The following is a 13,953-nucleotide window of genomic DNA, read 5'->3' as shown; positions in this document are numbered from 1 at the left end:
CATATCGGAATTTGCGACATGCTAAAAAATGAGTACAGTGTGACACCACCCGGGTAACTCCCGGGATCAAAATGGGCATTGGAAAGTGATCGCTTTTTTGAGATGATTATGGTATTACCACAGGGTGTTGTGAACGGTTCAGGAGGAGGAAAGGTCTGGATTTGTAAGTCTTACAGTACCGGTAAGAAGCACCGGGTGGGGGATGCCCTCCACTGGGGTACTAATTCTGTCATTATTAGTATACGATCATGCAATGTTTCTATCTGCAAGCTGTCATAACTCAAACGATCCCCGTTATTGTTCGATGGGGAAATGGAGTGACCCACACTTCTGATACCATAAGTGAGGAACCCAAAAATCTGATGCATGCGTAAAACACCCACAATGGGAATACGTAAACGTAAAAACATCAACAAAATTTTTTTTATAAGAAAAAAATAGTTGGCCCCATAACGGATTTGTCTGTGTGTGTACATACAGACGGAGGATGCAGGGGCTAACCTGTGTGCGATCGGAACGGTGCAATTTCTGACCAATGTCACTGTGGATGGCGCACACGCTGACGCACACCGGAGCTGTGTCTTTGCGATGCAAGGGCATGGTGGATGGTGGAGCGCATATGGATGGTGCGTTACGAATAAAATTAAACAAAACAAACCACTGGAAGCAGCCATGCGAGCAGGCTACCTTGAGAGCGATCGCGAATGGGTTGCGTGTCTGGAAGAAGCCTCGCTCTTTCAGATGCCGTACCAGCTTCGTCAACTCTTCGCTACCATTCTGCTGTATTCCATGCCTGCAGATACCAAGGCTCTCTGGGATAAATTCTACGACGAATTGGCTCGCGATTACGAGTACCAGTACCGCCAGCTGACCAACAAAGAAGAAATGGTAAATCTTCTTGGTTCTTTCGGTAAAGTCACATAGAAGGGAAGTAATAAAATAAAAAAAATAAAACATAATAAAATAATTCTCACGACGTTTCGGCCACAACGCAAGCAGCCGTCCTCAGGTGAAACCAGGTCTGTCGAGGCGACAGCATCTCAATGAAACAGCACACGTGCTTGGAGCATATATATATAAGCTGGGTTGGAAGGGGGGGAAAGGGCGCCTTAACAAAATAATTTGCATATCAAGAGGAATTTCGCATATTTATGGGAAATGCAGGTATGTGATTAGTACTACTTATGCCCGTGCATTATGCAGGATTAGCACCATCAAAGGGAGGGGATATGGGAAATGCAGGTATGTGATTAATACTACTTATGCCCGTGCATTATGCAGGATTAGCAGCATCAAAGGGAGGGGATATGGGAAATGCAGGTATGTGATTAGTACTACTTATACCCGTGCACTATGCAGGATTAGCAGCATCAAAGAAAATAAAAGAAATGGTAAAGTTCAAGACCCTTCACAGCCTCCACGAGTTCCTCACGGCATGTGGGATGGCTCTGTCAGACTTTGACGACCTCCTGCAGCTTTCCAAGTACCCACACTTGGTCTTGGACTCGCTGCTTGAGAACAACCATATCCGCCGCGAATTGGACACGAAGGACTTCCCATTTCGACTTCGGCGCAAACAGTTCCCCATTGTCCCAGCCTTCGCGATGACCATCAACAAGGCGCAAGGGCAAACTGTTCACAACCTGGGATTATATCTACCAACGCCATGCTTCTCGCACGGCCAACTGTACGTGGCACTATCGCGAGTCACGGCAAGATCCAACATCAAGGAGCTTATTGAGGGAACTCACGACGAGGAGGAAGACGGAGTGTACACGAAGAATATCGTGGATCGGCAGATATTTGAATAAGTTGCATTCTATATTTGAATAAGTTGCATTCTTTAATATTGTCGATTGAGCGTCTCATTAAAATACTCATAACCTCACAAAAATAAACATAAAACAATCACCAAAACATGTCTATTGTGTCCAGCCACTTTCAACTCCCCACCAACCAAGCATATACACACCGCCCGCGAAGCGGGCGGCGACTGCTAGTGCATACATGTAACATACAAATATATTACATGCATGCATATTACATACAGACATGTTACATACTCACGAGCATAGTGTGATTTCTAGATGACCACGGTGTGAAGCTAATAATTCGAATGAGATTCGAATATCACACTTCAATGTACGGTGTTCTAATCTGTAACACTAGTTTATGATGTAATTTTATAGCGTTATAATGTATCGCACATAGCTTATATTGTTCACAACATTGAAGTCTCCACGCCCAATATCAATACTGTATATTGCTATTCGGTGCCATTGCGATGGAACATTTGTGGAGGCCGTTGGCCCCCGGGGTCCCTCACCGCCGGCATCCCCTATTCCGTTTACGTTACCCCACCTCCCTATTACCCGCTACGGTTTCGCCGGCATTCGAACGCGACGCCCCTACTGTTACAGCCTCGCGCCGCGCTCCCACGCCGCGAGCATACGTGCGCACAGCATCATCAATCACACGCCATACTCCCCCTCTTTACACCGCTACGTGCAGCTCTCGCACGCTGCGAGCGTGTGCCCGTCTACAGCCCGGTGCGGCACTCGCCTCTACGTCGAATAACCACGCGACCCATGCGCACCCGTATCCGACACGTAGTTCACAAGATCATAGTTTACAATGTATAACTCATAGTTTAAAGGATATATTGTTCGAGTTTATAATGTTAGAGTATACTAAGTGAGTTTACAATTTGAAAGTTTGTGGACGTGCCCTGTTCTCGTGGGACCCGACACGGATTTGGAAATAATTGCTATGATCATGTCTGAGCTGGGATGAGCGACTAATGTTTACTTTGCTTAATCATAACTGTGTGCAGGTTAGTGCCATCGGGGCATAGTGAATACTACTCATGAATGAACTCATTCTTCTTTCGTGTTGGTAGAACAAGTCGCCTGCCTTTTCTAGGCGAATTGTTATCTTCAAGTGCGTCCGTAAATATACTGCTAAAATACACAGCATAGGGAAGGCTGCCTTGTTCGGGAGATGTAGTTTGGCTAAGGCGCTGTGGCCGGGTGATGACACGGATTCTGAAACAATGGAGTTAAACACTCGCTGCTTGTCCCCATCGACAGCAGCGAAGGCTGTCATATACCGCCCCATTTACGAGTTGGCTCTTTGGGGCTGTATGTGAATAGTTGAAGGTGCTCGGTGTTGTTTTCTTCTAACAGCTACTAACGTGCGTGTGTTGTCTGTTTTTAGGATTTGTCCACTGATGTTGTTTTTTTGCGGCGTTTTTTTAGTTCTGTCACTTGAGTGTTGCAGTTTGTTTAAGAATTCGTCACGTGAGTGTGCTGTTTTGCTTGTGGGAATTTCGCTTTGTCACAATTTGTGATTGTTATAATAATTGTAACGATTCATAATCTCATGAGTTTATAATGGGTTTGTGCGTGTATTTATATAAATATATTCTGTCTTTTGTTATTCGATGACATCTAGCAGTGAAAATCGTGATAGTAATATGACCATGTTGTAATTGTAATAATTTTTATCCGATCTTTGCACGTACACTATACATACATATGAGCATAGTGCGAATCTTATACGACCACACTGCTTCTAATGATTGTAATGATATTATAATACCTTACCTCCGTTTATATGGTTATAAATTAAAACACTAGTTTATAATCGTTTAATGTTTAGTGTTATCGTTTTTAGTATTACAGTTTACATGTTATAGAGTACAGTTTATCCCCGACATACTTCGGGATTAGGGACTGGTACGTTGATGAACGATTAACTACGGGGACCTTTACCCTCAAGGAACACGTGTTAATCGTGTAGACAGCCAAGATGCTGCCGGTTAAGGGCACACTTGTGTGACGGAGATCCTCCACCTGAAACTCTCTTAACATGTTTTTTCTAGGAACATTATAAAATAAAGAACGGACAAACATTTGTTAAAAATACGTTTTTATTCATCTGCAATCATTTTTACGTCAAAACTCGAAGGGAATATGTATTATGTCCTATGTTCACACATTTCCAGTACCATGCAAACCATTTCCGTTCCAGGAATACCAAAGCGTTAAAATATAATTCCCCATGATTTCTCTAATAGTTCACCACATTTGTTCACTGTGCGTCTATGTTGAAGTCAAGGCCATATATCCAACGAACGCGTCATCAATGTACATCCTAAAGTCGATTATTACCAACCAAAAAAAACCCGTTTAAAATGTTGAGTAAAGATCTAACTACAGATGCATTCCAACTTTAGCTCAACAGGAACACTTAACGACTACAATTGAACCCTCTCACAACCAGTGCTCATCACACCACTTCGGCAAGTAATCCGATAACATTACAAACCACCGTCAATAAACTCTCACAAAAACTGTAAAAGTAAAATGGTAAAAATTACACACAAAAGTTATCGATGCGGCTTAATAGGTATAACCGCATGCAACATTATATTTCAGTCACCCCGAGCTCTCGGTTTGATCCTCGAGCCACTCCATTACATCCAGCCATCTCTCGGGATCCAACTGCATGGGATCGAAGGTGGAAACTTCTTTAGGACTCATTGCAGCACCTTGAATTTCAGCTTTTGATTTCAGTTTCCTATCATTGTGGACCTTCTGATGCCTGTTCATGTTTGATGAGTGTGCAAATGCCTCCCCACACACAGGGCACAAGAATGGCTTTTCGCCCGTGTGTGTTCTCTGGTGACGCTGAAGATGTGATGAGTGTGCAAATGTCTTCCCACACACAGGGCACAGGAATGGCTTCTCGCCCGTGTGTGTTCTCTGATGAGTTTGAAGAGTTGTCGATTGTGCAAATGTCTTCCCGCACACAGGGCACAGGAATGGCTTCTCGCCCGTGTGCGTTCTCTGATGAGTTTGAAGAGTTGTCGATTGTGCAAATGTCTTCCCGCACACAGGGCACAGGAATGGCTTCTCGCCCGTGTGTGTTCTCTGATGACTCTGAAGATGTGATGCCTGTGCAAATGTCTTCCCACACACAGGGCACAGGAATGGCTTCTCGCCCGTGTGTGTTCTCTGATGACTCTGAAGATGTGATGAGTGTGCAAATGTTTTCCCACACACAGAGCACAGGAATGGCTGCTCACCCGTGTGTGTTCTCTGGTGTCTCTTAAGACTTGATGACCATGAAAATGCCTTCCCACACACAGAGCAATTGAATTGTTCCTTGCCTCCGTGTGCGTGGGGCTGTGGAGAGCGTCTCTGCTCCATGTGAGCGTAGTAACAGTAGTGGTGTTATTGAGTAAAAAGTACGCTATCGGCCGCAAGGATGTTTAGCGTTGAGTTTTAGATTTTGTTAACTGCTAAAACAAGAACGACACTCGCGTCTAACCGAGACACAAAAAAATCCCGCGAATTTGACGACGAACACGTTCCGAGAAAATAGACACTTACTTGGAGATTCACGGTATATCGATGTCTGTAACCCGTCTGAAGATGTCGCCACGAACTCTCCCGACGCAAAGTCGCCTAACTGTCGACACAGCAATTGTGCTCGCCAGGCTGCGTTGTCTCGCGGTTGAAGGGCGATCAGCAGAGCGACGAGTCGAGCGTCCAACCTCATCAAGTTCCCTCTCGAAATGGCATTGAGCTCTGCTTCTGAGCCGCCTTATAACTCCCCCCCTAAGATCCAATCCTTTGTCTTTCAGGATATTTGCATTCGATTGTTAATATTGGAAGGTACAATCCGCATGTCTATTAACATACCGAAGAGTAATGTGTCCATTGTGCTTCATGCATGAATATGTAAGTGCATCTCAGTGTGTAATTGTGCGCTTATTTTGAATAAATGGGAAAACTTTGTCCTCGATTTAAAGTGAATGCAGAGAAATTAGCATGTAACTTTAGAAAAGGAAGAGAGCGGCCTTCTCGACGAGGGAATGAAACCCAATAGGTAATATTATTTTACAGCGTTACAATGGATAGGTTGTAGTTCATAGGTTATAATATTATGTTTCACTATGAAAGAGCTTAACATGTGAGAGTCTACAATATCAGAGTTGATCAAATGCGACGATCAAGGGCGTCAATCGGGTGAGTTTGATCAGAGGCTTTAATCAAAGGCGTCATCCCATCACGGAACACCACCTCCCTGCGTTTATTGCAGCAACAGAAACAACTACAGCAGCAACAACAGCAGCAGCGACAACAACAGCAGCAACATCACATTTCGAGGGCAACGCAGCTACTTCCGATTCTGCTGCCCAGCTGTTTGTAGTCGGCACCTGCTCTCGCACGACCCTACACGTCTTTGGAAATGATTGCGATGATCATGTCTGAGCTGAGAATTAGGTCACTCAAGATTACTTTGTTTAACCATAACTTTAGGTAGGTTAGTGTCATCGGGGCTGTGTGACTACTACTCATGAATGAAATCACACTCCTGTATGACCGACATTGTACTAATTTTGGTTGATCGAGTAGAACAAGTCACATGACATGTCCAGACGAGTTATTATCAACAATAGTGTCCTTATATATGATGCTAAAATAAATGTTAACACTGGATTAAACGTGCATCTCTTAACCCCTCCCTCGCATTTACGACTAACGATTTGCATTTGCACGTAGCATACATTCAAGCCCATTAAAATGCTAATACGACCATATTGTTATTCTGAAATTTGAATGCAAGTCTTGCCCTGTACCCCCCCACCCCACGGTTCACATATCCGACCCCCGATTGAACAGATAATTTACATACACATCTGTATGTCCCCCAAGTTGCTCCGCCTATGGTGGGGTCAGGTAGAGGTCATAGAGGTGGGTGATGTAAAGACAGTGCATCAACTAAGGGACAAGTGGTGACAACAAGATAGAGAGAGTTCGAGAAGGGAAGGCGAGACCAAGTGTGGGCGGAGGTTCACGCCGAGAAAGAGAGAGGGGGAGGAACGAGGTTTGGGGCTGTGTTGGCTGGTTGCTGTCTCGTCGTCGTCGTTGCTATATCGTGACGCCTGGGGTCTGAAACCGTGTTAAAGGCTACATAAAAGAACCCTCTGCAGTCTGACTACGGAGTCATTACAATTATAACGATTCATTATTTCACGGGCTAATATTGGGTTTGTGCGATTATTTTACATATTCATACTGAATATTGCTATTTGATGCCATTCAGATGGAACATTCATCCAATAGTAGACAGCTTGATCCTAATACCTCCAAAGTGTTATTCAAATAATTTTAATCCCATCCTGATCCTGCACCTTCCGCTTCACATATCCCACCCTTGGTTCGCACGTCCATATTACATATGTAGGGGTTATTACGGGAGAAACGGCGGACAACAAACACAGGACTGTCGGCACTCACATACACGGGTGGTCACACCGACGTCCGCATCAGTTATTGCCCACGCCCCCAGCCCTCGGAGGCGATCCTTATAAAAGGTGGAGACCCAAAGAGCTCGAGTTCAGTTCGACACGAAGCTGACCAGTGAAGATCCAAGACTCGGAGATTAGGCCCTGGGACTCCCCGGTCTCGCCGTCCTTATAAGGGCCGAGCCGGGTAAGCCAGTGGCGCGGCCCAAGAGCTTCCAGACCGCTGCCCTTATCAGGGCAAGGCTGGTTAGCTGGTGCCGAGATCTGTGCTTGCCAGGGCCAGATCAGTCAGACTCCCGTAGCCCAGTAGAGGAGGACTGGGGGACAGGACAGAGGGCTTAGGAATAGGGTGGGTTTCCCATAGTACGGGTGAAGGGGCCGATACCCCTTCAACTATTGTGCCTGTCCCTGGGTTAATAAACAGAGTGTGCTTCAACTTCGACATCGTTTCCTCGAAATTACTACACATACATACATGTTACATGCATACATACTACATAGAGACATATCTCATGCATACATATTACATACAGACATGTTACATACATACATATTACATTCATGCATATTACATACAGACGTTACATACTCACGAGCATAGTGTGATTCTTAGAGGACCACGGTGTGAAGCAAAGAATTCGAATGAGATTCGAATATCACACTTGTTTATGATGTTATTTTATAGCGTTATAATGTATCGCTGTTAGCTTATATTGTTAGAGTTCACAACATTATAGTTTACTATAACACTAGTTTGTAGTGTTATTTTTAAGCGTTACAGTGTATAGCTCATAGTTTGAAGGTTATATTGATAGAGTTTATAATGTTAGAGTATACAATGTGAGTTTACAATTTGAGAGTTTGTGAACGTGCCCTGTTCTCGTGGGACCCGACACGGATTTGGAAATAATTGCTAAGATCATGTCTGAGCTGAGATAAGCGACTAATGTTTACTTTGTTTAATCATAACTGTGTGTAGGTTAGTGCTATCGGGGCTTAGTGAATACTACTCATGAATGAACTCATACTTCTTTCGGATATAAATTGAAATCATGTTGGTATAACAAGTCGCCTGCATTTTCTAGACGAATTGTTATCTTCAAGTGCGTCCGTAAATAAACTGCTAAAATACACAGCATAGGGAAGGCTGTTTTGTTGGGGAGATGTAGTTTGGGTAAGGCGCTGTGGCCGGGTGATGACACGGATTCTGAAACAATGGAGTTAAACACTCGCTGCTTGGCCTCGTCGACAGCAGCGAAGGCTGTCATATACCGCCCCATTTACGAGTTGGATGTACAATGTGTATAGTTGAAGGTGCTAGGTGTTGTCTTCTTCTAACAGCTATTAACGTGCGTGTGTTGTCTGTTTTTACGATTTGTCCATTGATGTTGTTATTTTTATTGCGGCGTTTTTTTGTTGAGTTCTGTCACTTGAGTGTTGCAGTTTGTTTAAGAATTCGTCACGTGAGCGTGGTGTTTTGCTTGTGGGAATTTCGCTTTGTCACAATTTGTGATTGTTATAATAATTGTAACGATTCATAATCTCATGAGTTTATAATGGGGTTGTGCGTGTATTTATATAAATATATTCCGTCTTTTGTTATTCGATGACATCTAGCAGTGAAAATCGTGATTGTAATATGACCATGTTGAAATTGTAATAATTTTATCCGATCCTTGCATGTACACTATACATACATATTAGCGATTCTTATACGACCACACTGTGATTTTAATGCTTCTAATGATATTATAATACCTTACCTCCGTATATATGGTTATAAATTAAAACACTAGTTTATAATCGTTTAATGTTTAGTGTTATCGTTTATAGTATTACAGTTTACATGTTATAGAGTACAGTTTATCCCCGACATACTTCGGGATTAGGGACTGTTACGTTGATGAACGATTAACTACGGGGACCTTTCCCCTCAAGGAACACGTGTTAATCGGGTAGACAGCCAAGATGCTGCCGGTTAAGGGCACACTTGAGTGACGGAGATCCTCCATCTGAAATTATCTGAACATGTTTTTGCTAGGAACATTATAAACGTCCTATGTTCACACATTTCCAGTACAATGCAAACCATTTCCGTTCCAGGAATACCAAAGCGTTAAAGTATCATTCCCCATGATTTCCTTATTAGTTCACCACAATTGTTCACTGTGCGTCTATGTTGAAGTCAAGGCCATATATCCAACGAACGCGTCATCAATGTACATCCTGAAATCGGCAATCTAAAGTCGATTAATACCAATCAAAAAAAGCTTTATACTTGAAAAAAAAACGTTTAAAATGTTGAGTAAAATTGTACCTACATACGCATTCCAACTTTAGCTCAACAAGAACACATAACGACTACAATTGAACAGTCTCACAACCAGTGCTCATCACACCACTTCGGCAAGTAATCCGATAACATTACAAACCACCACTGTGCACGTCAAAAACTGTAAATGGTCAAAATTATAACCAAAAAGTACTCGATACGGCTTAATAGGTATAACCACATGACATAATATTTTTTCAGTCACCCCGAGCTCTCTGGTTGACTCTCGAGCCACTCCATTACATCCAGCCATCTCTCGGGATCCAACTGCATGGGATCGAAGGTGGAAACTTCTTCAGGACTCATTGCAGCACCTTGAATTTCAGCTTTTGATTTCAGTTTCCTATCATTGTGGACCTTCTGATGCCTGTTCATGTTTGATGACCGTGCAAATGCCTCCCCACACACAGGGCACAGGAATGGCTTCTCGCCCGTGTGTGTTCTCTGGTGACGCTGAAGATGTGATGAGTGTGCAAATGTCTTCCCACACACAGGGCACAGGAATGGCTTCTCGCCGGTGTGTGTTCTCTGGTGACTCTGAAGATGTGATGAGTGTGCAAATGTCTTCCCACACACAGGGCACAGGAATGGCTTCTCGCCCGTGTGTGTTCTCTGATGACTCTGAAGATGTGATGAGTTTGCAAATGTCTTCCCACACACAGGGCACAGGAATGGCTTCTCGCCCGTGTGTGTTCTCTGGTGAGTTTGAAGATTTGATGCCTGTGCAAATGTCTTCCCACACACAGGGCACAGGAATGGCTTCTCGCCCGTGTGTGTTCTCTGATGACTCTGAAGATGTGATGAGTGTGCAAATGTTTTCCCACACACAGAGCACAGGAATGGCTTCTCACCCGTGTGTGTTCTCTGGTGTCTCTTAAGACTTGATGACCATGAAAATGCCTTCCCACACACAGAGCAATTGAATTGTTCCTTGCCCCCGTGTGCGTGGGGCTGTGGAGAGCGTCTCTGCTCCATGTGAGCGTAGTAACAGTAGCGGTGTTATCGAGTCAAAAGTACGCTATCGGCCGCAAGGATGTTTAGCGTCGAGTTTTGTATTTTGTTAACTGCTAAAACAAGAACGACACTCGCGTCTAACCGAGACGCAAAAAAATCCCGTAAATTTGACGACGAAAACGTTTAGGAGTTTATCCGCGAAAATAGACACTTACTTGGAGATTCACGGTATATCGATGTCTGTAACCCGTCTGAAGATGTCGCCACGAACTCTCCCGACACAAAGTCGCCTAAATGTCGACACAGCAATTGTGCTCGCCAGGCTGCGTTGTCTCGCGGTTGAAGGGCGATCAGCAGAGCGACGAGTCGAGCGTCCAACCTCATCAAGTTCCCTCTCGAAATGGCATTGAGCTCTGCTTCTGAGTCGCCTTATAACTCCCCCCCTAGGATCCAATCCTTTGTCTTTCAGGATATTTGCATTCGATTGTTAATTTTGGAAGGCACAATCCGCATGTCTTTTAACATACCGAAGAGTAATGTGCCCATTGTGCTTCATGCATGAATATGTAAGTGCATCTCAGTGTGTAATTGTGCGCTTATTTTGAATAAATGGAAAAACACGTTCCCCCTGCCCTCCATTGTCCTCAATTTAAAGTGAATGCAGCCCCGTGGCGTTGCCAAAAACCGCCGAGCTTCGGGAGTGAGCACGTACAGACGCGTAGTGACCACACTTGCAATACAATCACTCTAACATCAGTAACCAAAATCCGATCTGGTACATGGTCTCCGCTTGGTCTGGTTGGTATCCGTCATAACTCTGGAGACAAACAGCGAGGCATGGTTTGGCCAGCCACCACCTCATTTGCCAAAGCGACTTTAATAGCTGCTCTCAAACAACACTGTCACCAATAGTGGTTTATGGGCTAGGATGTTAAGCGGACACTCAGTCTTTTTGGGCAAGGCGTATGAGAAAATACACACCTCTGTTATCCCATAAACACAATACACAGCATCGGTAAGGCTGCCTTGTTGGGGAGATGTAGTTTGGGTAAGGTTCTGTCACTGGAGTTAGGCGATGTGACTGGGTTATCACACGGATTCCGAAAAGCAGCTTAGAGGATACGATCCACTGCGCTCCATCTCCCCACATGGACAACAACATTCTCAGTTTTAAAAAAATGAATAGAAATGTTTAAATACGTTTTTTAAATCATGTGTATTGTATAAATGTTATAATGTGTGACTGCATGGGACCTTCGATCCCATGCAGTTGGATCCCGAGGGATGGCTGGATGTAATGGAGTGGCTCGAGGATCAACCCGAGAGCTAGCGGTGACTTAAATATAATGTTGCATGCGGTTATACCTATTAAGCTGTCTTGAGTACTTTTGTGTGTAATTCTGACTCTTTAGTTTTACAGTTCGTTTGAGAGTTTCTTGACGTGCAGGTAGTGATTTTTGATGTTGTCGGATTACTTGGTGAAGTGGTGTGATGAGCAGTGGTTGTGAGATGGTTCAATTCCGGACAATATTGTAGTGTTTAAGTCTTCCTGTTGAGCTAAAGTTGGAATGCATCTGTAGTTAGATCTTTACTCAACATTTTAAACGTTTTTTTCAAGTATTAAGCTTTTTTTGGTTGATAATAGTCGACTTTAGGATGTACATTGATGACGCGTTCGTTGGATATATGGCCTTGACTTGAACACAGACGAACAGTGAACAAACGTTGCGAACTAATAAGGAAATCATGGGGAATGATACTTTAACGCTTTGGTATTCCTGGAACGGATATGGTTTGCATTGTACTGTAACTGTTTGAACATAGGACGTAATAAACATTGCCTTCGAGTTTTGACGTAAAATTGTTGCAGATGAATAAAAACGTATTTTAACAAATGTTTGTCAGTTCTTTATTGTATAATGTTCCTAGCAAAAACATGTTCAGAGAGTTTCAGATGGAGGATCTCCATCACACAAGTGTGCCCTTAACCCGCAGCATCTTAGCTGTCTACACGATTAACACGTGTTCATTGAGGGGAAAGGTCCCCGTAGTTAATCGTTCATCAACGTACCAGTCTCTAATTCCGAAGTATGTCGGGGAAAAACTGTACTCTATGACATGTAAACTGTAATACTATCAACGATAACACTGAACATTAAACGATTATAAACTAGTGTTTTAATTTATAACCATTTAAACGGAGGTAAGGTATTATAATATCATTAGAAGCATTAGAATCACAGTGTGGTCGTATAAGAATCACGCACAAACCCATTATAAACTCATGAGATTATGAATCTTTACAATTATTATAACAATCACAAATTGTGACAAAGCGAAATTCCCACAAGTAAAACACCACGCTCACGTGACGAATTCTTAAACAAACTGCTACACTCAAGTGACAGAACTTAACAAAAAAACGCCGCAATAAAAAAAAAACATCAATGGACAAATCCTAAAAACAGACAACACACGCACGTTAGTAGCTGTTAGAAGAAGACAACACCTAGCACCTTCAACTATACACATCATACAGCCAACTCGTAAATGGGGCGGTATATGACAGCCTTCGCTGCTGTCGACGGGGCCAAGCAGCGAGTGTTTAACTCCATTGTTTCTGAATCCGTGTCATCACCCGGCCACAGCGCCTTAGCCAAACTACATCTCCCCAACAAGGCTGCCTCCCCTATGCTGTGCATTTTAGCAGTATATTTACTGACGCACTTGAAGATAACAATTAGTCTAGAAAAGACAGGCGACTTGTTCTACCAACATGATTTAAATTTCTATCCGAAAGAAGTATGAGTTCATTCATGAGTAGTATTCACTAAGCACCGATGGCACTAACCTACACACAGTTATGATTAAGCAAAGTAAACATTAGTCGCTCATCCCAGCTCAGACATGATCATAGCAATTATTTCCAAATCCGTGTCGGGTCCCACGAGAACAGGGCACGTCCACAAACTCTCAAATTGTAAACTCACATTGCATACTCTAACATTATAAACTCTAACAATATAAGCTTTAAACTATGAGCTATACATTGCGACGTTCTAAAATAACACTACAAACTAGTGTTATAGTAAACTATAATGTTGTGAACTCTAACAATATAAGCTATGTGCGATACATTATAACGCTATAAAATTACATCACAAACTAGTATTACAGATTAGAACACCGAACATTGAAGTGTGGTATTTAAATCTCATTCGAATTCTTAGCTTCACACCGTGGTTCTCTAAGAATCACACTATGCTCGTGAGTAGGTAACATGTCTGTATGTAATATGTATGTATGTAACATGTCTGTATGTAATATGTATGCATGAGATATGTCTCTA

General features: G+C 43.1%; 1 pseudogene; it reads right to left on the bottom strand.

Moving 5' to 3' along the window:
* LOC133361319 (zinc finger protein 208-like) overlaps positions 1-10,469 on the bottom strand; it is a 56,144-nt pseudogene extending 45,675 nt beyond the window's left edge.
* Positions 10,470-13,953: the final 3,484 nt, after the last annotated feature.

The sequence above is a fragment of the Lethenteron reissneri genome, chromosome 72 (genome assembly GCF_015708825.2).
Source record: "Lethenteron reissneri isolate LAM-NWPU_2019-01 chromosome 72, ASM1570882v1, whole genome shotgun sequence".
NCBI lineage: Eukaryota > Metazoa > Chordata > Hyperoartia > Petromyzontiformes > Petromyzontidae > Lethenteron > Lethenteron reissneri.
This window is presented reverse-complemented; position numbering and strand designations above follow the sequence as displayed.